The 27,451-nt window shown below is 45.2% G+C and overlaps 1 protein-coding gene across 3 annotated transcripts in view; it reads right to left on the bottom strand.

The window, feature by feature from the left end:
- TBXAS1 (thromboxane A synthase 1) overlaps positions 1-27,451 on the bottom strand; it is a 167,640-nt gene that overhangs the window by 98,567 nt on the left and 41,622 nt on the right. The window lies entirely within an intron of this gene.

Raw genomic sequence — 27,451 nt, 5'->3', positions numbered from 1 at the left:
AACTCATTGGAAAAGATCCTGATGCTGGGAAGGATGGAAGGCAGGAGGAGAAGGGGATGACAGAGGATGAGATGGTTGGATGGCATCACTGATTCAATGGAAATTAGTTTGAGCAAACTCCAGCAGATGGTGAAAGACAGGGAAGCCTGACATGCTAAAGTTCATGAGGCTGCAAAGGGTCAGACATGACTTAGCGACCGAACAACTATAGGGCTTGAAAACACATCCTGTTAACAGTGCAAGTATTTGTCAGTGAAGTATTTGAATGACTTGAAGACCCTTCTCAGAATCTTTGATAAGCACAATTGTTAGTGTATATTGAGTGCTTACTACCTACTAGCCATGTTCTGAGTGCACTGCCTATAGGATTTCATGTAATCTTCATAGGAAATGGATGGGGTAGTTACTATACCCACTTGTCAGAATAGAAAACTGACAAGAGATGTTAACTTAAGAGATGTTAGAGATGTTAAGTAATTGCCCAAGATAGGGATTTGATCCCAATCTGATGGCTGCCAGAGCCTGGGCCTGTGGCCATGACCTTGCCGTCGTCTATACCAGCGACACTTCTTCCGCAGGCCGAGCAGGTGTGTGAACAGCCAGGCTTCTAGTTGTGCAGACTGTGTCTTTTAAAGGTGGAAAGTCAGAGCAGCTTCTTGTTTAATAGCCCAGAAACAACCCTCCACCCTAGCCCAATTACGAAGGTAACTTCTTGCTCCCTTCTAATTGAAATGTTTGGATCGTCACTTTGAGGGGCAAAAAATTCTTAGCCAGTTACTCATTTATACTTATTTAGGCACATAAGAATGTTCTTACTCAACTCTGAAGCACCTGGTGGAAAAGAAAATTTAGGCAAATCAGTGAAGTATTGTGCAGGTAAAAATAATGCTTGTTTAAGTAGTTGTTTTCTTATTTTTTTAAAAAAACTGACCAGTCGGCTCAACCAAAATAGTTCACAATTGCCTTCTGGGAATCGAGGCCTGGTGGACTGTTGTTCTGAGCCTGTGGGCTGCCTGGCTCTGTTCCAGAAGGCCTGCCCCCATCCAGGGTGGCTGAGCTGTAAAGGGTAGTTGATCGAGAGGTACCTACAAGCATCAGTATGAAAAGATGTCTAAGTCAACAGCTGAATGGAAAAGCACATTGGGAAATAGTACATACAGTTGTGGAAATAAATAATAGTCCACTTGATAGCTCGTTCAACAAGCATGTATTGAGCACAAACTGTCAGGCACTAGGCTCACGTATGTTAACAGTATCCCTGGAAAAACTCTGGAGGAAGATATATTAGCCAACGGTGCATATTATAGGGACTTTTACTTTTCACGTTCTGTATCTTTATTTTACCTTTTTTTTTTTTCGTTCTGTATCTTTAATAGGGGCTTCTCAGGTGGTGCCATGACAAAGAATCTGCCTGCTAGTGCAGGAAACATAGGATCAGTCCCTGAGTCAGGAAGATCCCCTGGAGGAGGGCACGGCAACCCACCCCAGATTCCTCAGCTGGAGGATCCCATGGACAGAGGAGCCTGGTGGGCTATAGTCCGTGGGGTCACAAAAAGAGTCTGACATGACAACGACTGAATAACAAACAAATCTCTTTAATGTTCCACTAGTTTACAGTGAGTGCTTTTGTAATAAGAAAAAAAAAAAAAAGAGGTTTGTCTTGTCAAGAGCTGAGGTGGGTGTTGGCAGTGGTGCAGCTGTCAGAACTCAGGTTCAAGGCCGTGTCCTTGTGATTTAACAGCCGTGTCACCTTGAGCAAACCACAACCTTCCTGAGCTAATTTCCTGGATAAAGAGGCTGTTATGAGGGTCAGAAGAGAAACAAGAGAAGGCTTTGTCTGTAGAAAGGTTTTAGGCAAATGCTGGCCATGATAACCTCCCAATCAGGCGTGAAGTCCCCTGCTCATGGGGGTTGGGTGACTGCTGGTGTCACTTTGTAGGGAGTGAAGAAGCTGGGTGAGAAACGTCCCTGGAAGGTCAGGTGACATGCCACTCCCTTCTCTCGCTTTAGCACAAAGAACCCGAATGCACTTCCGGAGACTTCAGGCTTCCAGGTAGAGACTGAAGAACTGATGGGGGCCTCTTTTGTCAGTGTTCAGTTGCTCCGTTGTGTCCCCAGCGACCTCATGGACTGCAGCCTGCCAGGCTTCCCTGTCCCTCACCATCTCCCTGAGTTTGCTTAAACTCATGTTCCCTTGAATCAGTGATGCCATCCAACCTTTCATCCTCTGTTGTCCCCTCTCCTCAGGCCCTTAATCTTTCCCAGCATCAGAGTCTTTTCCAAAGAGGCAGGCCTCTAGCACATGACGACTGCTCAACAGCAAGCATCAGATGACTCCTTGCCTCGGTGCCAGGGCCACGTCCCAGCAGGTTGAGGAGGCGAATAGGGTAACTGTCGTCCTGGCCTTCAGTCTGACCTCTGACCTGGGCTGTGGATGAGAAGGTGGTGGGCAGCTCAGTGGTGAAGAGTGGGCGTTGAGTGCTGGAGATCTCACGTGAGTGATCAGTCTCTAAAATGTTCTGAGGGAGCTAAGTAGGCATCCAAGGCTGGGAGTGGGCCCCAGGCGGGCTGGGCGGCCCACAGTCCTGCAGAGAAACCATGGCCTCGCAGTCCTGTGGCTCCTTCCCAGCTTGGCTCAGTGGAGCAACCTGCCCTTTCTCATTAGCAACCTGAATCTGTCATTAGAACAAGGCAGGCTTGAGTTAGCAGAGAGGTGGAGCTCACTCAAGTTGCTGGGGATGCTTTTCTTGAGGAGCCAGTGACAGACATAGGTCCCTGGAGTTGGGAGCTGCTTTCTTCTGGCTAATTCCTACCACTGAGATCAGGGTATGGTTACCTGCCCAGGGAAGCTTCAGGGTGGTGGTGCCCAGGGGCGAACTCTGACCTCACAGAGCTCCTCAGAGCCACAAGGACTGAGTCAGCCTTTTCCCTCTCTGCAATACTTGGAGCCGGATCCACTCTCCTCTCCTGCCCTCAGACGCTGGTGGACTCTCTGGTTCTTCACTTCCCAGCTGGACATTGGACCTTGCGCTCAGATGTATGCCTCCACCCCTCTGACTTGTCTTCCTGACCAGCTGCTTATCTGCACATGGGCCCTGATTCTGTTTATCCACCAGGGCTTTATAAAATGCAAGTCTTGGGACTTGCCTGGTGTTCCAGGGGTTAAGACTGCATTTCCACTGCAGGGGACTTGGGTTCGATCCCCAGTCAGGGAACTTAAAATCCTGTGTGCCTCTCACTGAGGTAAAAAAAAAAAAAAAAAAGCCAATCTGACTGTAGCTCCTTCGGTGGTTTGTCTCCACGAAAGACTGGGAGTCCTGAGCACATTGTGCAAACATCCTTCAGTCCTGAGCACACTGTGCAAACAGCCCAACCCCTGCCTTGCTTCTGGCCTCATCCCTCCCTATTGCCCACCACTCGAGAGCCAGCACCAATGATCAACCTTTCTTCCTGACACTCTCCATCACCTCTCACATCCACGGGGGCCTTTGCACATGCTGGTCCTCTGCCTCCCGGGATCAGTCTTCCTTCCTTCTATCTTGCCAGGTTAACTTCTAGCAGTACTCCATTAACTGTAGTTCTTTTCTTGGCTATATTTTTACTTGGTTTTGAGTGGTTTAAATGCAAGGATCTGGTCTTTTTCTAATATTGATGTCTAACATTTGTATCACAGGGTTGGATGTATTACAGGACTTTTGTAATGTTAGAGGAGCAGGCTGTATCTAGGCCCAAACTCTTAAGTCCCTGAGCCCAGGCCCATCTCTCTTACTAGGACACTGAAGTAGCTCCCTATATGGATTGCTGCTCCCAGACCAACAGCCCCATCAAGGCCAAGTCTACCTTTGTGAAACAGAAGCTGACCGTGCTATCCGACTACCAGCAAACCTCTTATGACTTTCCAATGTTTGACGCAAAAAAGTCCAAGCTTCTTAACTGCAATGAGGAGCCCTGTAAGAACGCTCTCCTTGTCCACTCCTCTTCCACCAAGGAGAGTGAAAAAGCTGGCTTCAAACTCAACATTCAAGAAATGAAGAGCATGGCATCCAGTCCCTTCACTTCTTGGCAAACAGAAGGGGAAAAATTGAAAACAGTGACAGATTTTATTTTCTTGGGCTCCAAAATCACTGTGGATTGTGACTGAAGCCATGAAATTAATAGATGCTTGCTACTTGGGAGGAAAGCTATGACAAACCTAGACAGTGTAGTAAAAAGCAGAGACATCACTTTGCTGACAAAGGTCCGTCTAGTCAAAGCTATGGTTTTTCCAGTAGTCACGTATGAATGTAAGAGTTGGACCATAAAGAAAGCTGAGCACCAAAGAACTGATGTTTTCAAACTGTGGCGCTAGAGAAGACTCTTGAGAGTCCCTTGGACAGCAAAAAGATCAAACCAGTCAATCCTAAAGGAAATCAACCCTGAATATTCATTGGAAGGACTCGTGCTGAAGCTGAAGCTCCAATACTTTGGCCACTTGATGCAAAGAGCTGACATTGGAAAAGACCTTGATGCTGGGAAAGATAGAGGGCAGAAGGAGAAGGGGACGACAGAGGACGAGATGGTTGGATGGCATTATCGACTCAATGGACATGAGTTTGAGCAAGCTCCAGGAGATAGTGAAGGACAGGGAAGCCTGGCGTGCTGAGGTCCATGGGGTCGCAAAGAGTCAGACACAACTGAGCGATTGAACAGCAACAACAACACATGTTCTAACAACTGAGTAAACATTTGGAAAAAGAATGCACTTATTGCACTGAAGGTAGTTCTCATCATGACCCACAGATGTCACTGTGTTCGCCATGAATATTGAAGATATCCCAGGAAGCCCCTGTGAATTGTCTATGGCACCTTTGGGTGCCTCAGCGCACAGTTTGGGAACTGTAACCATACATTGCTGCTCTGAAACTGCTATTTGCGGTTCCCTTCGTTTGCACTGCTTCTCTATGTTTCCGTTACTTTGCACATGATTGTCGCTCTAAAGCCCTGGTCTGCATCTCGTCTGAAAAACCTTTCTGACAGGTCATCTGTCGCTTCTTCTGTGGAGTCTTCTCGGACCCTTCATTTCCCATAGTTTCCGTGGCGTTTGTCCATTCATCTATTGGTTTGCATCTCATTGTTTTATTTCTTGGGCTTCCTGGACAGTCTCCTCACTACTCTGTGAGTTCTTTGAGGACAAAGCCCTGTCTTGTTTGTCTTTCATCCCCAAGAAGCTGGCAGAGCACCTCGTACCAACAGGTAACTGGGAAGACAATTCTGTGGCTGCCTTTCTAGTTCTAAGAAATCACTTATCCTCCTGGGTTCTCAGTCCCTGCTACTGGCAGATTGAAGCCAGACTTGAACCTTGTTTCTCTTTACTGGCCTTTATCTTGCATTCTCAAAGTCACTGGTCCCCATCCCTCTGAAATGTGTGGCTAACTCTTTGTCTTCCTCTTCTACCACTTGGCAGGGGCATCACCTTTGTGTCCACCCTACTGGCTTCTTTACCTGAGCACTAATCTTTGTGGTCATCCCAGGTTTGGCTGTGTGTGGAATCACTATGGTGAGCCAGGCTCCTGTTGCAAGCCAATGGCTCTGCCAGAGATCTCATTTGAATCAGGGATTTCCTGAGGTGTTGGCACCGAGATCTTGCTCCAGCAGAGAGTGCGGTCGGCAGAGAGCCTTCCACGTCCCTTCAGGGTCATCTAACAGAAACTGGCCGCCCCTTCTGTGTGTCCATCTCTAGCCATCAGCTACCCCTCCTCCCACCATCCCACCCTAAGGTCCTTCTCTGACTGTTCTCACTGGGTAGACCGTTGTTCTCTTCTCCTCCTCATCTCCCCATTATTCCAGACTGGGCTTGACTACTGCCTCCTCCTGGAAGCCTTCTCTGCTTTCACTGGCCCGTGATTCTACCCAATTCCTGGCTTCAGGTTGTCTATTCAGTGTGGCGTATTCAGCCTCTCATTACCCAGAATTCTTGTGCGACTTGGCCCAGGACTGTGTTTCTCTTCTAGGTGCCAGATTTTCTTCAGGAAAAGAGATATGAGTGATATTTTTAGGAGAAGAGTGGAGCGGTTTCTCCCACCATCAGCCCAGGGATAGACACTCCGAGGAAACCGAATTATCTGCTGAGTGGACGATGTCTGGGGCGGGGCCGAGAGGGAGCTAGTTCTTCAGATGTGGGGGTACCGTCTTGTCGGTCTTTGTACCATCTGAAGACGTAGACACAGATGGAAGTGAGTGTGGGAAAGCTCAGAAAGAGGGGAGGAATGAAGAGCCCTCCCTGAACGAGCAAGGGCCTGATGGTAGAGAGGGCATTGCGTTTGCAATTAGGACTGGATGACATGGGGCCACTTCCTTGAGTCTTGGGGGTCGTAGTCTATTCACCTGGCAGAGATGTCGGGTGGAAAAGCAGGTCTCATTACTCTTCTTTAGGGACCTTCTACTGCTGTGAACATGCTTGTTTGGTCCCTGTGTGGCTTTCTAAGTAGTAAGAATAGGGGCTTAATAAGGAATCGGATCTGAGTTCACTAAGTGGGCCTGGAAGACAAAGGGCCCTTCTAGTTCCTGGTGAATTGTGGCTGCGTCAAGCTCTAGTCCAGCTTTCTCCCAAACAGAGCTGTGGCTAAAGGAGGGAATTGGGCCGCAATGGGGGAAAATTATCTGAAGCAAACCTATAACGATAAACCTCTCTACTCTATTGGATCCACCCGCCCATTTAATTTATTCAGTTAATAAAACTTATTCCCCAGAGGGGGACAGGCAGAGGTAAGCTACAAACCAATCTGCCTGTGTGAGCACGAATATATATGTATATCTCATAACAATAAAAAAAGAGTAATTAAGAGATGTATTGAAGTGTACAGAAATCCTGAAGGACACTGAAGTTTCCAATTCGAGTTACTGTCCTTGGTGCAAATTTCATTCAGTAGGGAACAGATAAATAAAAAGGAAGAAAAAACAAATTCAGAACAGATGTTAGGCAAGCAATTTTTTTCACAGTAAGAATCATAAACATGAAGAAGAGCCTATAAGGCAAAGTTGTTGATGCAAACAGCGTCAAGCTACTAAATAAATAGTTAGATGGCACCGCAGGGACAAAGAAACATTAAAATAGTCATTTGGCTGTCCCAGAATATTTGCGCCCACACGGTTATGCCCAAGTGTGTAGATTTGCAGGCCTCAGAAGGAAGTGTGTGTGTGAGAGAGAGAGAGAGTGCATATGCCTACTATTACATAGAATATGTTCAGGACATATATTTGTGTGAGAGTATGTAGCAAAATCTCCTCTCCCTCAATGATGTGTGAACCCAGAATATGAATTGAGGGGCTTGGCAAGAGCTAGAATGAGTCCTGAAAAGACGGTGTGGCCTGAAACTCCATGCCGCCCGAGGAATGCGCTGTCTTGGGCTAGGTATTATTAGAAAGCCCAGATGTGGAACTGTCAAGAAAGGAGGATTTAATGGCCAAAGAATTTTAGACATAGCTGGGGAAAAATAAGAGGTGGGGCAGTGAGGAGATGGAAATTAAAGCACAGATCATAGTATTTCAGGAACAGAAGGAAGCTTGACGATGATCATTCTAGCCAAACACCCCCATTTCATAGCTAGGAAAACAGAGGTCGCAAGAGGTGAGATGATTGGGTGGGTAGCACTTGAAGACAGGCCATTGCCCTGGAGCAGCCCCTGTGCAGCAGGAGGCATAAGAGGCCAGAGAATATCCACATGCAGAACTGGGGAAATTCATCCCAGAGTTAGCTAGGGATGGGCTCCTGCAGGGGGTACTCCTCTGGGGTGGCAGGTGGCTGCAAGAGGACCTTTGAAAGCCCACCCTGAAGGGCTGAGGCATCATGGTCAGGATCCCTACTCCCTGCGGGGGTGGGGGCCTGCTGGTGGAGACCACTGACAGTTCCTCTGGTTTCACATCAGCCTGGGAGGCGGGCAGGCGCTTGGGTATCTGTTAAAAGTGAGGATGATGGTGAAGTCACTCATTCTAGTCCCACAGCTGGGAAGAGCTGAGCTCAGACCAGACGCAGCTCTGCCTCCCAATCCAGTGCTCTTTCTGTCGCCTTAGGCAGACTCCTAAGAGTAGGGCTAGAGAAAAGGTTTCCCTGGGGAGGGAAACCAATGATCTGAGAGCAGAGCCTAGCCCAGTGGAGTGCATTATAAGTCTGCCTTTCACCTTATCCTATGGATCCCAAGATGGTCTGATGTGGGATTAAATCAATTCTGTATTTTATGGGCTAATTCCTGGATGGATGGCTCATAAGTCACAGATGGGGAAAGATTACAGATGCTGCCACCCAAACCCTTGATTTTAGGATGAAGGACTTCCCCCAGGTCCTTTCATTATGTTCCGGGGAAATAATACTAATTACCAAAATCACCAAAACCTAAGACCTTCCCGTTTGAGGTTTTCTTGGGGACAAATTTGTCCTTAAAGGCACATATTCAATGGAGATTACTTTGGTTATGCAGCAAATAGTTCCTGAGCACTTTTTATGCAGTCTAGGCCCTTGGAGTATCCGAGCAAACAAGAGGCAGAGTTCCTGTCCTCTTGGACTTTATACTCTAACAGGACAATTCGGTTCAGTTCAGTCGCTCAGTCGTGTCCGACTCTTTGTGACCCCATGATCGCAGCACGCCAGGCCTCTCTGTTTATCACCAACTCCCAGAGTTCACCCAGACTCACGTCCATCGAGTCAGTGGTGCCATCTAGCCATCTCATCCTCGGTCGTCCCCTTCTCCTCCTGCCCCCAATCCCTCCCAGCATCAGAGTCTTTTCCAATGAGTCAATTCTTCGAATGAGGTGGCCAAAGTACTGGAGTTTCAGCTTTAGCATCATTTCTTCCAAAGAAATCCCAGGGCTGATTTCCTTCAGAATGGATTGGTTGGATCTCCTTGCAGTCCAAGGGACTCTCAAGAGTCTTCTCCAACACCACAGTTCAAAAGCATCAATTCTTCGGCACTCAGCCTTCTTCTCAGTCCAACTCTCACATCCATACATGACCACTGGGAAAACCATAGCCTTGACTAGACGGACCTTAGTCGGCAAAGTAATGTCTCTGCTTTTGAATATACTATCTAGGTTGGTCGTAACTTTTCTTGCAAGGAGTAAGCATCTTTTAATTTCATGACTGCAGTCACCATCTGCAGTGATTCTGGAGCCCAAAAAAATAAAGTCTGACCCTGTTTCCACTGTTTCCCCATCTATTTCCCATGAAGTGATGGGACCGGATGCCATGATCTTCGTTTTCTGAATGTTAAGCTTTAAGCCAACTTTTTCACTCTCCTCTTTCACTTTCATCAAGAGGCTTTTTAGTTCCTCTTCACTTTCTGCCGTAAGGGTGGTGTCATCTGCATATCTGAGGTTATTGATATTTCTCCCGGCAATCTTGATTCCAGCTTGTGCTTCTTCCAGTCCAGCGTTTCTCACAATGTACTCTGCATAGAAGTTAAATAAGCAGGGTGAAAATATACAGCCTTGTCGTACTCCTTTTCCTCTTTGGAACCAGTCTGTTGTTCCATGTCCAGTTCTAACTGTTGCTTCTTGACCTGCATACAGATTTCTCAAGAGGCAGGTCAGGTGGTCTGGTATTCCCATATCCTTCAGAATTTTCCACAGTTTATTGTGATCCACACAGTCAAAGGCTTTGGCATAGTCAATAAAGCAGAAATAGATGTTTTTCTGGAACTCTCTTGCTTTTCCATGATCCAGCGGATGTTGGCAATTTGATCTCTGGTTCCTCTGCCTTTTCTAAAACCAGCTTGAACATCAGGAAGTTCACGGTTCAAGTATTGCTGAAGCCTGGCTTGGAGAATTTTGAGCATTACTTTACTATCATGTGAGATGAGTGCAATTGTGCGGTAGTTTGAGCATTCTTTGGTATTGCCTTTCTTTGGAATTGGAATGAAAACTGACCTTTTCCAGTCCTGTGGCCACTGCTGAGTTTTCCAAATTTGCTGGCATATTGAGTGCAGCACTTTCACAGCATCATCTTTCAGGACTTGAGACAGCTCAGCTAGAATTCCATCACCTGCACTAGCTTTGTTCGTAGTGATGCTTCCTAAGACCCACTTGACTTCACATTCCAGGATGTCTGGCTCTAGAAGAGTGATCACACCATCATGATTATCTGGGTCATGAAGGTCTTTTTTGTACAGTTCTTCTGTGTATTCTTGCCACCTCTTCTTAATATCTTCTGCTTCTGTTAGGTCCAGACCATTTCTGTCCTTTATCGGGCCCATCTTTGCATGAAATGTTCCCTTGGTATCTCTAATTTTCTTGAAGAGATCTCTAGTCTTTCCCATTCTGTTGTTTTCCTCTATTTCTTTGCATTGATCATTGAAGAAGGCTTTCTTATCTCTTCTTGCTATTCTCTGGAACTCTTTCAGATGCTTATATCTTTCCTTTTCTCCTTTGCTTTTCATGTCTCTTCTTTTCACAGCTATTTGTAAGGCCTCCCCGGACAGCCATTTTGCTTTTTTGCATTTCTTTTCCATGGGGATGGTCTTGATCCCTGTCTCCTGTACAATGTCACGAACCTCATTCCATAGTTCATCAGGCACTCTATCTATCAGATCTAGGCCCTTAAATCTATTTCTCACTTCCACTGTATAATCATAAGGGATTGATTTAGGTCATACCTGAATGGTCTAGCGGTTTTCCCTACTTTCTTAAATTTGAGTCTGAATTTGGTAATAAGGAGTTCATGATCTGAGCCACAGTCAGCTCCTGGTCTTATTTTTGTTGCCAGTATAGAGCTTCTCCATCTTTGGCTGCAAAGAATATAATCAGTCTGATTTCGGTGTTGACCATCTGGTGATGTCCATGTGTAGAGTCTTCTCTCGTGTTGTTGGAAGAGGGTGTTTGCTATGATCAGTGCATTTTCTTGGCAAAACTCTATTAGTCTTTGCCCTGCTTCATTCCACATTCCAAGGCCAAATTTGCCTGTTACTCCAGGTGTTTCTTGAATTCCTTCTTTTGCATTTCAGTCCCCTATAATGAAAAGGACATCTTTTTTGGGTGTTAGTTCTAAAAGGTCTTGTAGGTCTTTATAAAACCACTCAACTTCAGCTTCTTCAGCGTTACTGGTTGGGGCATAGACTTGGATTACTGTGATATTGAATGGTTTGCCTTGGAGACGAACAGAGATCATTCTGTTGTTTTTGAGATTGCATCCAAGTACTGCATTTCAGACTTTTTTGTTGACCATGATGGCTACGTCATTTCTTCTGAGGGATTCCTGCCTGCAGTAGTAGATATAATGGTCATCTGAGTTAAATTCAGCCATTCCAGTCCATTTTAGTTCGCTGATTCCTAGAATGTTGATGTTCACCTTTGCCATCTCTTGTCTGACCACTTCCAATTTGCCTTGATTCATGGACCTGACATTCCAGGTTCCTATGCAATATTGCTCTTTATAGCATCGGACCTTGCTTCTATCACCAGTCACATCCACAGCTGGGTATTGTTTTTGCTTTGGCTCCATCCCTTCATTCTTTCTGGAGTTATTTCTCCACTGACCTCCAGTAGCATATTGGGCACCTACTGACCTGAGGAGTTCCTCTTTCAGTATCCTATCATTTTGCCTTTTCATACTGTTCATGGGGTTCTCAAGGCAAGAATACTGAAGTGGTTTGCCATTCCCTTCTCCAGTGGAGCACATTCTGTCAGACCTCTCCACCATGACCGCCCATCTTAGTTTGCCCCGCGGGCATGGCTAACAGGACAGCAGGACAGTAAACAATGACACTCCCCGCTGTTAGGGCCATCAGCCTAAGGCAGGAGAGCACGGAGTGTCCAAGGAGCAACCAAGGGGACAGGGGAACGGAAAAGGCTTTGGATTAACAAGGGCTTCCCAGGTGCTCAGTGGTAAAGAATTCACCTGCCACGCAGGGGACAGAGGCTCGATCCCTGGGTCAGGAAGATCCCCTGGAAGAAGAAATGGCAACCCACTCCACTATTCTTGCCTGGAGACTTCCATGGACAGAGGAGCCTGGGGTCCATAGCATTGCAAAGAGTCGGACACAGCTGAGCACGCATGTACATAACAAAGAGAACCTGCCCTCCCTTGTGCTTACCTCTTACTAACCACATGTCATTCTTGTCTTAAAGTCACTGATGTTTCCAAATATTGGACTGGCCAAAAAGTCCATCAAGTCCAAAACAGACTTTTTGGTCACCCCAATAAATTGAAGCTAATGCAATTAGACCAGGTAAACTCGAAGTGTTCTTGGGATAGTCACATGAGATACTGTATTGAAAGGCCAAGACCCAGACAGAGGACTGGAAAATTGTTACGGATTAATAATATTTTACTACATGTGGCCCCAGGGAACAAAGATGTCTCTTTCTTATGGTCTTAAAAGCGGGCCATACAGCCCATAGAATGCACACACAGGTCCAAAAAGGGCCCAAAAGAGGATGTGCACTGCAGCCTTGTTTGCTGGAGGCCACTGGATATCCCCCTCTGGGAGAGTGGATGGGAAAGCCGGGCGGGGTTGCACTGCAGAATGACAGGCAGCAGTTAGAGCTAACAGATTTGATGGGTACACAGCATCATGATGGAACTTCACAGCATAGTGCAAAGAAAAGAAAATAAGGATAAATGAGTGATATGACACTACCATTGGCATGAGCTGAAGAGTCCCTTGGACAGAAAGTAGATCAAACCAGTCTATCGCAAAGGAAATCAACCCTGAAAATTCATTGGAAGGATTGATGCTGAAGCACCTATACTTTGGCCACCTAATGCAAAGAGTCAACTCATTGGAAAAGACCCTATTGCTGGGAAAGATTGAGGGCAGGAGGAAAAGCGTATGACAGAGGATGAGATGGTTGGATGGCATCACTGACTCGATGGACATGAGTTTGAGCAAGTTCTGGGAGATGGTGAAGGACAGGGAAGCCTGGTGTGCTGTAGTCTATGGAGCTGCAAACAGTCAGACATGACTGAGCGACTGAATAACAACAAAGGAAACACACATGAACCACAACACCCAGTTTGCAAGAACTTGCAACACTCACCCCCCTCCCAAAATACACATTAAGCACAATGGGATGGTTGTCTGTTGGGAACAGGAAGGGACCAGAGAGAAAGGTGTGGAAATAAAAGGGAATCAAACATGCAAAACTGTGTCCACAGTTCTCCATAGCGCCACAGAATAAACACACTCCCACCCACACAACCTCCAGAGGGAGGTGATTAATAATCACTGGCGGCAACACTGATGATTTACAATGGTGAAGTAAACTCTTCTTATCAATGCCTGTTTTTCATGTGGAATTCTTTAGAAGTAAAATGCTGCTGCTTATTAGATCAGCGTTTCCTTTCAGTGCCTGTTCTCTATATTCTAGTCCCAAGAGACATTCCAGAAAAGGCGGGGGGTGGGGGGAGTTCTGTGGTCAAATAAACACTGCATACTAAATTTCCCTGTTGGAGATGTTCCAAGCACATTATTACGTGAACAGTTCTAAGACCTGTGTTCCATGGATTAACCCAGTGTTTCCAGCCTCTGACCGAGGGGAACTCCCCACTTTAGTTCCATGTAACTATTATTTTTGTCAATGGAAATGGTCCAAAGGCTGCACTGTGGGAAATGCCACTGGAGGATAAGATTCCAAGTGTAGCCTGGGGCTCCCCCACCCACTACTCTATCCCAGCGTGGCTGGGCAATCCTTCCAGGGCTCTGTTCCCAAGCCACCTTGGACCCAAAGTCTCAGTCATAGTTACAAATGATGGTGGCGAGGCTGGTGCTGTCTTCCCCTCTGCTATGTTCCATCTCCTCATTATGTAGGGAATGATCATTTTCTCTCTAGAATTCAAAGCCAACATCAGTGATTAATGTTGTCTAGTCCTTATTCCTTGTAACTAACTAGTAGTTCAAGTCTGCTCTCCTTTATGAAACTCTGCCTCTCTTTTCCTGATGTTTCTGATGATCCAAATCACTGTTGTCACTCACCGGGGTTGTTAGAATGGTTGTCTGCTTGTCTTTTATAAATTCCATCTTCCCTCTTCATCCCTGGTGGCTCAGATGATAAAGAATCTGCCTGCAAGGCAGGAGACCCAGGTTTGATCCCTGGGTTAGAAACATCCCCTGGAGGAGGGCATGGCAACCCACTCCAGTATTCTTGCCTGGAGAATTCCATGGACAGAGGAGCCTGGTGGGCTCCAGACCATGGGGTCGCAAAGGGTTGGACAAGACTGAGTGACTCACACACACAGCCTTCATTCCTCACCTTGCCCTTCTCCATTCTGTGCATCTGTACAATAACCTACTTCAAATAACCCACTTCCTTAGCACTATTCCTTAGATCCATCTCCCCTCCTGCCACTGCAGAGAGGTTGTTCTCTCCAGTGTCCAAACCATCACATTTTCTTAGCACACCTTTGGCCTCTATAGTCTCCCTTTCAATATCTCAGCTAAAACCTCTGAACTTCCTTCCAAGTCTATGGGCCTGGGCCCACAGGCCACCTGCCAGCTCTCCCTTACCTGGGTAGCTAACCTCTCAATGAAAGCACACGCTGTGCTCTGGGGAGGACCCAGGGAAGTTCAGCGCGTCTCCTCCAGCAAACGGCCACAAAGCTGGAACACAGGCCTTGAAAACTAGCTAAAAGACTGTGTGAAAGAAGCACAGAGGGAGGAAACTCAGAGGCTACAAGTGACAGGGACCTGATCTTGACAAATTGCTGCAGGTAGGAAGCCTGGAGATGGAAGGTACGGGGGAGAGAAGAGTAGGCCTTGTGAACGAGAAACAGTTCCAGATAGAGAAGGTTACGTTTAAATGAGACCCAAAGGCCACAGTAACGTGGTGGGAAAGAGGAAACTTGGAGGGGGCTGAAAGCAGAATTGAAGAGCAAACACATAAATTGTAAAAGGCTTGGCAGAGAGGAGTGAGATAAGGCGAGAAGGGGCTCTGGGTAAGGACTACTGGGAATTTATTAAAAGGAACTGAATTTATGGTGCAGTACAAGCATCTGTTGATAACGGGGCGAGTCTGGTGAAGAATGTGCTCACTGGCTTGTAGTCAACAGGAAGCCGGGGCAAGATGACAAGGGCCGGGCATTCCGATCAGAAATGTGTCATTCAGGCTGGCCAGCAAGGTTCCGGAGCACAGGGAGGGGCTTACATTTCTTCTGGAGGTCACTTGTGAGGTTAGAAGCAAGAAGTGACAGCCACTCAGTCACGGTCAAAAGGAAAAATACAGCAGTGCAACTCCAAAGCAGCTGCTCCAGAAAACAGCACAGCAGTTCTGCAAAAATTAAACACAGGGCTTCTCTGGAGGCTCAGCCGTCAAGAATCCACCTGCCAATGCAGGAGACACGAGTTCCATCCTTGATTCAGGAATATCCCACATGCCGCGGACCAACTAAGCCCGCGCACCGCAACTACTGAGCCTGCGCTCTAGAGCCTGGAGAATCGCAATTACTGAGCCCATGTGCTGCACATACTGAAGCCCACACACCCTAGAGCCTGTGCTTTGCAACAAGAGAAGATTCAACAACGAGAAGCCTGTGCATCACAACTAGAGTGTAGCATTCGCCACTAGAGAAAAAAAGCACTTGCAGAAACAGAGACCCAGCACAGCCAAAAATAAAGTAATTAGCTAATAAAAAAAATATTAAGCCTAGAATTAACAGAGGATCCCAGCAATTCCACTTCTGGAATCTATAGATCTAAAAATCTATAGATCTAAAAAAAAAAAAATGGAAAGGAGGTATTGAAGAGAGATTTGTACACTGGTGTTCATAGCAGCATTGTTCACAATAGCTCAAGGGTGAAAGCCGCCCAAGTGTCCATCAACAGATGAATGGATAAACAGAATGTAGTACATACAAAAAATAGATTGTTATTCAATCCTAGAAAGGAAGAAAATTCTTATACATGCTCCATGGATGAGCCCTGAGGACATTATGCCGAGTGAAATCAGCCAATCACAAAAGGACCAATACTGTATGACTCCACTTATGTCAGGTATAGACTAGTCAAGTTCATAGAGACAGGAAGTAGAATGGTGGCTTCTCAGGGCTAGGGGAAGGAAGAATGGAGAGTTATTGTTTAACGGGTAGAGAGTTTCCATTTTTCAAGATGAAAAAGAGTTCTGGAGAAGAATGGTGGTCACGGTTGCACAATGTGAATGTACTTCATACCACTGAACTCTACACTTAAAACTGGCTAGGACGGGGTCATCTCTGGTGGTCCAGTGGTTAAGAATCTGCCTGCCAGTGCAGGGGACCAGAGTTCGATCCTTCATCCAGGAAGATCCCACATGCCACGGGGCAATTATTGACCCTGTCCTCTACAGCCTGTGTGCCACAACTACCGAACCCACGTGCCAAGAGCCTGTGCAGGAGAACCCAACCTCTAGCAGAGAAGTCTAAGGTTTGGGGGCATCAGTTAAGAATCTTTGGGCTGGAGTCTTTTGCAAAGATCCAGGGGCCATGTCACTCGTAAGATACAACCTGTGGTCCAGCAGTGAAATGGAGAAGAGAGCTTGAGGAGTTACAGACAACTTTCAAAGACAAATGGAAGGTCCACTCAAGAATTGCCTCTCTGGTGGGTCCTATGATCCAGGTACTACATTCACAACAGAGAACATGGAGAGGGACAAGCTAGGGAGGGCTTGGAGTCCCTTCTCCCGGAGGTGTTGCTGTGAAGGGCTGTGGTCTTGATTAATACCAGGATGCCCATTTCCCCTGTAGCCTGAGTAGCATCAAGGGGTGTTGGTGGATGTTGTACCACAACAGACCACACTTCCCACGTCCACCTACCATGTGGTGACAGGCCATCCACCAGCCATGTGTTCAGAGCAAAGATTAGTGAGTTCTTGTCTAAGCAGAGGCAAAAATAGAATCATCTGCTCACAGTGCCTCCTTAGTGGTTAATGTGGGGAGCGTGGTAAACATGTCAGAGAGTCAGACCTTTTGAAACAGGCCAATAAACTGAGAGCCTCACCCAGAGTGGAAAAGTTGATATAGTGGGCTGCAGAATTCTTGCATCTTGGGGGTGAGATGGGGGAGAAGTTGTTAGGAACATGGTCTTGAGATGTGAAAAATGATCAAGGGACTTATTTGAGTAGTTAAGTTTCTATGATCTGCCCCAGGCCTGCAGGCATCATAAAACCTGGCAGTGCCTTGCTGGGAATTACTTTGTGTCCACAGCTGCAGAAATGTTACACAGAAGACTGGCCAGGAAGAATGGGAATGTATAGTAAACAACCCAAACTCTGAAAGATTTAAGGGTCCCGAGGAAGAAAGGAGAACATGTTCCATTTTAAAGATAAACTTTGATTATTCAGACTTCAGTAGAATTTCAAATGTGTGCAGTATCTGACTTTTTTTGGTTGACAACTTATACTGTGGATCTAGAGTTAATTTGGTTTTGCATTCCCTTTTGCCCTCTGTGAGGAACACACTTTAAAACTGTGTTGTTGTTTTTTTTTAATCATTCCAGGGTTCTGAGAACTTACTTGAGAAAAGTTTTTCTGCTTACAAAATGGTGATCAAAGAGGAACTTGAAGCTCCATGGGAACTAGGAATTAGTTGCTTCTTTTAATTTAGCCACCTGATGCAAAGAACTGACTCATTGGAAAAGACCCTGCTGCTGGGAAAGATTGAAGGCAGGAGGAGAAGGGGACGACAAGGGATGAGATTGTTGGATGGCATCACCAGCTCTATGGACATGAGTTTGAGTAAGCTGTGGGAGTTGGTGAGGGACAGGGAAGCCTGGCGTGCTGCAGTCCATGGGGTCGCAAAGAGTCGGACATGACCACGTGACTGAAATTAAATTTAGCAAAGATGTTTTTTAAATTATGAAATCGAAGTGGGTTTGTCATTCTTCTCTGAATAGAATAGGGAAGCTATTTGCATTCTCAGTTAATTAGGATTAAGAGCCATGAGAACTGGGTGAGCGTGTGCCATTTGGGGAATTATCTACGCAAAAGAGTTGTTGACAGAAGATACATGCCTAGTGCCATGTGTTCTCTGGACCTGCTTCCAGATGGGAGAATGTTGTGGCAAACGCCACAGTGATTCATGACTATGTTACAGAACTCTATTTCGGGTTGAACAACTTGGATTTGTTGCAGGTACAATACAATTAAATATGGAGTTTATTATTCAAAAGTATTAGCTGGAAACAGCTCTCATGTGATTTTCATTTGAAGATGTTCTATTGTTTGGGAATGCATCTTCACAGGGCTGTCGTTTGGGGGATAAAGAAGTTACTGATGCCATATTTGATTGTCACCAATGGAGCAGAAGCCCCCTTCCACCTTGAACCTGGTGTATTGGTGGATTTTTTGGAAACACACATCAAGGAATGCCAAGCTGAAGGTCCATGGCTGACTTCCCAGAGGGATGCTCATCTCCCACTCGCAGTCAGGCTACCCCCAGAGGTGAAGTCATGGCCAGCACCCTCGGCCTCACTCTGTCCCAGCCAGGATGGACCTTTTGTTCCCAGCTGGTCACAGGGGTTGGGTCTGGTTGCTGAGTCCCAAGCCTCACATCGTGCTCTCAGTCTCAGGACTGAGAATCTGCAGAAGATTTATTCCCTGGGCCCCTCCCCATGAGGCCCTGCTTGGACTCCTGCCAGACTCTCTTCTCAGGGCCAAGAATATCCCGTTTCCTATTTTGTTTTTAGTCACTCAGTCGTGTCCAAATCTATTGCGACCCCATGGACTGTAGCCCTCCAGGCTCCTCTGTCCCTGAGATTCTTCAGGCAAGTATACTGGAGAGGGTTGCCATTTCCTCCTCCAGGGGATCTTCCCGAACCAGGGATCAAACCTGCATCTCCTGGACTGGCAGGTGGTTTCTTTACACTGAAGCACCTGGGAAGCCCCAACCAGCCCCTAGTTAGGCCCTAATGGCCACTAACGGGCCTTTTTGAGTTCTGCTTGACTGGACTCCTGGCTACTGTCCAGCCAGCACCTTCTCAATGGGTGGTTTTCTCCTGGACTGTCCAGTGAGTACTAGAATGGAGCTGTCAGTTTTTTCCCCTTTAAATGTAATGCTTTGCTCATTAGCAGGAACCCGCTCTCTCAATTCACACAGCCTGGTTGGGTGTCCATGCCCAGACACCCCAGGGGATGAGCAACAATCTTATGGAGAGATGTTTTACATTGTCAACTAATCATATTATCAACAAATTATGTATGTTTTGGTAAGCTTTTTAGCTTGAAATATTCTGTGTTAATTCTGGGACTTAATTTTAATTAATTAACTTCAGCTTTTAAAGAAGGAAAAGCTATTGAGCAGCCAGGGCCCTGCTCAGGTCCACATTGTTCAGGAGCCCCATCCTTGGAGAAATAGTGTCTCATCTTTGATTCTGCTCCAGCTGACGAAATCTCTTTTGTCAGATATTTCTCAGAATCTTAAACCACACCGGAGCAAAATAAAACCAGGGGCTGATAAAATGTTTCTAATGTAGACGGTTGGAGCTGAGTCATCCAGTTTGCAGTCACCTAGTTTTGAACTGGAAAGGACTGCAGTTATCATCTGGCCCTTTGCTCTTCAAATTGCTTATCTTGACTCACCAGTGTTGATGAAACCGATTTCGTGGGTCGTGATCAGATTGCATTTGTTTTGTTTTTTCATGGAATAGAGTAGAAGAAAAGAGGAGAATAGACTGGATCAAAGTGGATCTTACATAGTAAAGGATATTTAGTGAAACTTTGATTTCAGATGTATGCGTGTACTGGATCATAATGTAAAATACATTATTTACTGAGGCTCATAATTAAACAAGGGGTCAAAGTCCCTGATCTTGTCCCAACCCTCTCATTTCGTACCTGGGAAAACTGAGACTCTGAGAGGGGAAGCGACTGGCCCAAATCCTTGAAGCCAACAGGTCGTAATAGAAAGAGAGTTGCAGCTGAAATGTGAACCTCAGTTTTCTATTGTTAGTTGGCATGCTCTATTTGATGTTTTTCTAGCCAAACAAGAGGAATTTATATAGGCTGTTGATGTTTAGAAGTGTGGGTCACAAAGACTTGGACATCAGTAGCCACTAAAATTCACCTATAGGTTGTCATAGAATGAAGATGTGGGGAGGGCAAGAAAGCGGTGTGAAATAAGGGGTAAAAGAGGAGGTCAGAGGTCCAGGAAAGTGGGTAAATTTCAGAAGGGTCTTTGGATGACTCTTAGGAAGAGGGAAAGTCTTAAACTGCACGGAAGAAGAAAGTTCTATAATAATTCACCATTTGGGGTCACAAGAGACCATGAGAGGGACAGATAGGGGCGACGAGTCTATTAAAGTTTCATTTGATAAAAACGGGGCTGTAATAGAAATCTCTCTCTTCTTGGTCTAAATCGCCCATTTGTCTGAGAACAGTTGTTCTTTCAATAGTCCTCCCGATTGGGCCAGGCATTTAGATCGGTGTGCGTGCGTGCGTGCTCAGTTGCTCGGTCAGTGTGACCCCATGGACTGTAGCCCACCAGGCTCCTCTGTCCATGGGATTGTCCTGGCAAGAATATTGGAGTGGGCTACCATTTCCTCCTCCAGGGGATCTTCCCAGTCCAGGGATCAAACCTGCATCTCCTGCTTTGGCAGGCAGAGTCTTTACCACTGAGCCACCTGGGAAGTTCCTTTGGATTGGTGGTAACTGTCAAATATGTTCCTTCTGACAGCTTTCTTCCTGTTCTCAATGATCTCCTGAAAAGAACAGCCAATCTTATCAGGGTATTTGCTTTTATTTAATAATGTGGCCCCCTAAAGTACAGTATCACTTTAATAAACACTCACTTAAACATGTATTCTAAAAGGCAGAGCATCAGGATTGATCTATGTTGACCAGTGAGTATTGATACCTAACTCATTGAATGATTCTCAATAATTGTGGCATAGAGACCATCAGATCTCCTATTAATTTTGGTTTCAGACTCAAATTACTTGAAGCTAGTGATTCTAAGCTTTGCTTTCAACACTTTCATAAAAGGCTCAACTTTTACCAAGCTTCAGTTCAGTTCAGTTCAGTCACTCAGTTGTGTCCAACTCTTTACCAAGCTTGGGGACCCAAATATTGCCCCCACGCTGGCCTTCTGGGCAAATGTGAAGATAATTTAGGATTTCTGTACTTAATTCCATATTTTCAAGGGTACTGTGTTTTCATTTACATCAGTTCCTCTTAAAACAGAGTCACATTTTTAGGTCACTTAGTAAGCGAATCGCATTCTGAGGCGTGTGCTCCGTATTGGCAGCAGGATCTTTATTCAAGTTGGACTCCTGTATGTTGTCTGTGAGGCTCTTCTGCATCTGTGGCTCCATTCCTGCCTAAGATTTCTGCCATTCTTCCACATCTATGATTTTACTGAGCTCAGTCCAGTTTAAAAATGAAAACAATCTCCCTGTATCCATTGCCCAGTGTGGGTCTGAATATTTGTATTTTCTTGAACAAATCGGCATAGTTTCCACCCTAATGCATCCTCTCCCTTGTTTTCAAGTCCAGCATATTGAGATGTCTCAGTGTCTTCTAAACAAAGACTGGTCCCATGGCAGAGGAGTGCACCAAGCTGAGTCCTTAGGAGCCTTTTTGTTCCCAGGATTTGGGGTTCTCTGGAAGGAGGCCAGCAAACCTCCCACGTTATGATGACAGAGCCAGCTGACTGCCGTTAGTAAACCATCTCTATGCAGCTCTTCAACCTCATCTAAATAGTACATAAGCACGATGGTGAAGAGCACTTACAGAAAAGTGTTCACACCTTAGTCACTTCCGGAGAACACACTCCCCTCATGGATGGCGCAGTGGAAGCTGAGCTTAAAAAAGTATCTGTTTTCTTGGCCGATGCCACATTCTGTATATAGCCCAAAGTTCTCAGCTTCCTCACTCCTGGTGACCAGGTGCTATGAGTTCACGAGTGCCACTAGTTAAATAAAACACAGTGCCAAGAACCTCCAGGTTGGAGGCATTGAGGCACCTCTACCTCCCCTGGGAGGGCACGTTGGCTCTAAGTGCCAGGTCCTTTATGTCCAAATGAAGGTTTTCTTTATTTGCTAAATTGATTTAAGTGCAAAGACCCAAGGTTCCCTGGGAGATAGACTGCTTTAGATGCTGATACTTACAACGATGTTCTTAGAACACTCTAGCGCTGCTAGGTACAAGAAGGCAATATCTGTACCAAAAAAGGGTATTCAATGTGGCGCTGGCATGAGGTTGGGCAGAGAGATGGAGCAGAGAAGTTAGATACATACAGGAACCAAGAGATGATTTTTTTTATTTTTTAATTTTTTTTTAAATCACACTTTAAATCAATTGGGAAAGGATACATTTCCAGAAGGAACACCACCATACTTCCACCCTTGCCCTCAAATAAATTTCTGATGGGTCAAATATCTAAGTTTTTTTTAATAAAACAAAGAAACTCTAGGGGAAAAAATGGAAGTTAAAAAATATATATCCTAGTGAAGAAAGCCTTACTGAGCAAGATACAAAATGTAGATACCATTAAAGTAGATTAAATTCAACAATACAAAAACATTTTCAGATTGGAACTATATATATATACACACTTTTTATATTAATAAAAAGTAACAGCAGAGCCATCGCTTACAAGAGAGGTGATATAGGGGAAAGGGGACTTTGAATAGGAGCCTTCAGGAGTTGCACATGCACTGAAGTTAGGTCGCTGTGTAAGTAGACGTAATTTACTAGTATTGGCACAATAAATCCCCGTCACCCACTGGATTACAAAATTTGCCACAAATTGAAGGGGACATAATCTCTATCCTGTTTGTGCACGCTCGGTCACCTCAGTTGTATCCAACTCTTTGTGACCCCATGGGCCGTAGCCCGTCAGGCTTCTCTGTCCATGGGATTTTCCCAGAAAGAATACTAGAGTGGGCTGCCATGCCCAATCACAAACATGTTATGTTGATACTATTGTTTTAGGGGTTGGGAAGGAGTATAGATCCAACTTGGGGTTCAACCTCAGACTAAAGAAGATAACCAGTAATCTTTAATCAGAGGTTATCTGAAACAACGAAGCCTTTCTTTCTCCATATTATGTTGCCAAGGGTACATCATTAGTCCCCTTTTATCTGCAGTTTTGCTTTACCTGTTTTCAGTTACCTGTGGTCAACTGTGGTCCAAAAGTATTAAGTGGAAAATTCTGGAAATAAGCAACTCATAAGTGTTAGATTGTTAAGTGTTAGAATGTTCTGTGTGATAAAATCTCCTACCATTAAGTTCCATCCCACCCAGGATGTGAGTCATCTCTTTGTCCAGCATATCCTGCCCTCCCTTTGGTCGCTTAGTAGCCAAATCAGTTTTCAGATCATCTGACTGTCCTGGTAGCCCAATGCTTGTGTTCAAGTATCCCTTATTTTACTCAATAACAGCCCCCAAATACAAGAACAGTGTTTTTGTATTGCGATTAGATACATTAAAGAGAAGCCATAAAGTACTTTAAGTGAAATATGGAAGTTCTCCACTTAATAAGGATAGAAAAAAATCATATTCAGCAGCTTCTAAGACCCACAGTAAGAGGAAATCATTTATACATGAAAGTATGGAGAAGGGAAAAGAAATTTCTGCTAGTTTTTCAGTTGTACCGCAAACTATAAAATTATAGCCACAGTGCATGGTAAATGCTTAGTTAAGATGGAAAAGGCACTCAATTTGTATAGTAAGTTATTCTAAGAAAGAGAGGGAAAGAGCCCACAATCACATAACTTTTATTAAATATATTGTTATAGTGGGCTTCCCCGGTGGCTCAGCTGGTAAAGAATCTGCCTGTAATGCAAGAGACCCAGGTTTGATCCCTGGGCCAGGAAGATCCCCTGGAGAAGGTAATAGCTTCTCACTCCAGTGTTCTTCCTGGGAAATCCCATGGACAGAGAAGCCTGGTGGGCTATAGTCCATGGGATTGCAGTTAGACACAACTGGGCAACTGACACTCATAATTGTTCTGAAAAGTGAAAGTGAAAGTCGTATCCGACTCTTTGCGACCCAGGCCAGAATACTGGAGTGGTAGCCTTTCCCTTCTCCAGGGAATCTTCCCAACCCAGGGGTTGAACCCAGGTCTCCTACACTGCAGGCAGATTCTTTACCAGCTGAGCCACAAGGGAAGACCAAGAATACTGGAGTGGATAACCTATTTCTTCTCCAGGGGGTCTTCCCGATCCAGGAATTGAACCTGCATTGCAGGTGGATTCTTTACCAACTGAGCTATCAGGGCAGCCCATAATTGTTCTAGTTAATTATTATTATTGTTGATTCTTTTATTATTGTTGCTGTGCCTAATTTATAAATTAAATTTTATCTTTGGTACATATGTATAGGAAAAACATGGTATATACAGGGTTCAGTGGTTTTAGATGTCCACTGGGGGTCTTGGAACGTACTCCTAGAGGCTACTGTGTGTGCCTGTGTGTGTTAAATCGATTCAGTCATGTTGTGTTGTGCATAACAGTTGTTATGCCAGCCTTCCTGCTTTACATTCAAGTTCAGAGAAGCCAGAGACAATGTGCATAGATTTATCTGCACAGAGCAAGTTGCAAAATTAGACACTGGATGAAGTCAGTTCATTCTCAGTGGTGGTGGTGGTGGTGATTGTAACAAACATTGGTGCTCTCAACCCCTCTTGGCAGAGGGCTTCTCCAGCAATTTACTTTCCTCATAACAGGAAAGGGAAAAGGGTAAGAGGCAGGTTTCCAGCTTGGGGACCCAAACTCTGACTGAGTTGCTACGATGACCACAGGTAATAAGCATAAATATTCATCATGTTTGGTGTTCAGGTACAGAGTAAAGAGATCCTCTCTGCCCACACTTTCAACATATACGCTCTGCCATGCAACTCCGTGTGGCATCAACAGCCTGGGGTTTCCCTCATCAAATGATGAATCAGTCTATCACTTCAATGTTCATGGGACCAATCTGGGATCAATAACATTTCCTAATGACAGAAGGAATCCAAAAGCTAAGACAATTCAAACCAAATCATTTCCCAAAAGAAGGGGGTCTTTTGTTGAACTTGCTCTATTCTTGCCATTCCCAATCAGTGAAACCATTTTGTTCAAATTTTAAAAGTAACAAAATAATTTTTAAGGCTGGAAAGGCCATTAAATACAGATTAGTTTAACCCTTTTGTCTGAAAGGGTGAACATACTGAGTCTCACCCAGTTTACAGAACTCAAGCAGGCTTTCCCGGTGGCTCAGTTGGTAAAGAATCTACCAGCAATGAAGGAGACCCTGGTTCAATGCCTGGGTTGGAAAGATCCCCTGCAGAAGGGATAGGCTACTCACTCCAGTATTCTTGGGCTTTCCTGGTGGCTAAGCTGGTAAAGAATCCCCTTGCAATGTGGGAGACGTGAGTTCAACCCCTGAGTTGAGAAGATCTCCTTGAGGAGGGCATGGCAATATCCCACTCTAATATCCTTGCCTGGAGAATCCCCACGGACAGAGGAGTCTGGGGGGGGGTGGCGGGTCAGGACTATAGTCTATGGGGTCACAAATAGTCAGACATGACTGAGTGACTTTCACTTTTCACAGAGCTCAAACAGGACTTTACCCCACCACTACAGTGCCTCTCAATTTGGCAGTGGACACATCTAAAAAGAAGTCAGCATTTTAAGGCTCATCAATTTTTCTAAAGCAGAAAGTTGATAGCTTTGTATGAAGAAATTATGCAATCACCTTTCATTTTTTCCCTTTTTACCAAAGATCATACTGCAGTTTCTCTCTCTTCAACCTCATTTGAGATCGTTCTCTATGATTCAAGTTTTCTTGAAATGAAAAGGGTAAATTGTGTTAAGTTAAAGTTGGGGGAGTGGGAAGTTGATTGGCCATCCTGTCGTCAAGGAAATCAATCTGTCTCTCTCTCTGTCTCATGCACACATACACACATCACCATCACCACCACCACACAATCCACCAATTGATACAGGGCCATTTAAACTCTTCATCTGAGGTTTTAAAATTATTTTAAAGTACTCAAGAGCTCTACTCTGAAAATCTGTACAGAACTACTTCAAGGGAGTGATTCCTAGAATCAGACTTAGAGAGGCCTTTTTCTAATTCTGGGGAAACCACCATCCTTCTGAGTCAGTACTATGTCTCAGAAACGTATGACAGTCTCCAAGGTCAATGTCAAGTCAACAGCAGAATGAGACTGTTGGAAAGATACGTTCTTCAGTTCCTATTATACTCAGTGTGAGAAGCTATGCACTTAAAAGAAATGGGGCAAGGGGTGGGAGGAGACCAAGCTAAAAGGGATCACAGAGAGTGAGATGGAATTGCCTGTTATTTAAAGTACGCACCATCTCCCCACTCTTCTTTTAGAGGAGTACATCTCCCTGCTCCACCAGTGTCAAGCTTGGCCAAGTAACCTGCTTTGGCCCAACTGCACACAGACTGTGCTTTCTGCCCAGACTTTTGGTTTCTGCATGTAACTTGGTTTGGCTGATAGGATGTTGGCAGAAACTTACAATGTTCTTGCACCATTGGGCTTGCTCTCCTGATACTTTCCCTTCCCAAGACGAGCCTGCCCTGGCCCTCCTGCCTTTCCAAGGAGGATGAGGGAAGTGTGGGGCACAGCTGCCCCCGCTGAACCTACAGAAGCCCCAGGAAGCCCAGCTGAGCTTCCCAGACAGGCGAGCTCAGACCAGCCAACTCAAGCCAGCCCGTAGGCACACCATCCATAATAGCTTGGTCCTTAAGTCACTGCATTTTGGAATAGTTTCTTATCCAGAAATGACAAACTAATCCAAGACCACCGAGTAGAATATCTTCATGTACCACATTCTCAGGGTTACACAGCAAACTCAAGAGTGATGAGAAGAACTGGGTCAAAACCGTGGGTCTCCTGGCATTTTCACAAAGAGTACATGTCAATCCCTCTTGAAAATCGTCACTGAGACCAGCATCATGTGCCCCATGGATAGAAGGGCTCACAAACCAAGTGCACCCCTTTAGGATATACAATAGGAACACCATAGCACTTTGCTGCCCCTAGAAAAGTTATCAGAGACCTAAAAGTCTGGAAAAAAGCTACCTCAAATCATCCAGCAGCTGAGGAGAAGCTGCAAGAGAGTAGACTAAGATGATTAAGACTCCAGTCTAGAAGGGCATGGGCTGAGAATCAGTATGATTCAAGTCTATTAAATCTTGAATAGGGTAAATGGTCTGATCATGGGTTTATTTGTCAGATGCCAGAATTTTTTTTTTTAAAGGAGCATACTCTGAAGCATAAAAAGGGAAAATAAAGGGGCTATAGAAGATAGGGGTGACAAAGAGTGAGATGGTTGGATGGCATTACTGACTCAATGGACATGAGTTTGAGCAAGCTCTGGGAGACAGTGAAGGACAGGGAAGCTTGGCGTGCTGCAGTTCATGGGGTCTCAAAGAGTCAGACATGACTTAGTGGCTGAACAGCAAAATATATATATATATATAGTTATTACTGATTTGCAGTGATGTACAGCAAAAACCAACACAACATTGTAAAAGTGATTACCTTCCAATTAAAATAAATAAAGGA

This window comes from Ovis aries, chromosome 4 (assembly GCF_016772045.2).
Source record: "Ovis aries strain OAR_USU_Benz2616 breed Rambouillet chromosome 4, ARS-UI_Ramb_v3.0, whole genome shotgun sequence".
Lineage (NCBI taxonomy): Eukaryota > Metazoa > Chordata > Mammalia > Artiodactyla > Bovidae > Ovis > Ovis aries.
This window is presented reverse-complemented; position numbering and strand designations above follow the sequence as displayed.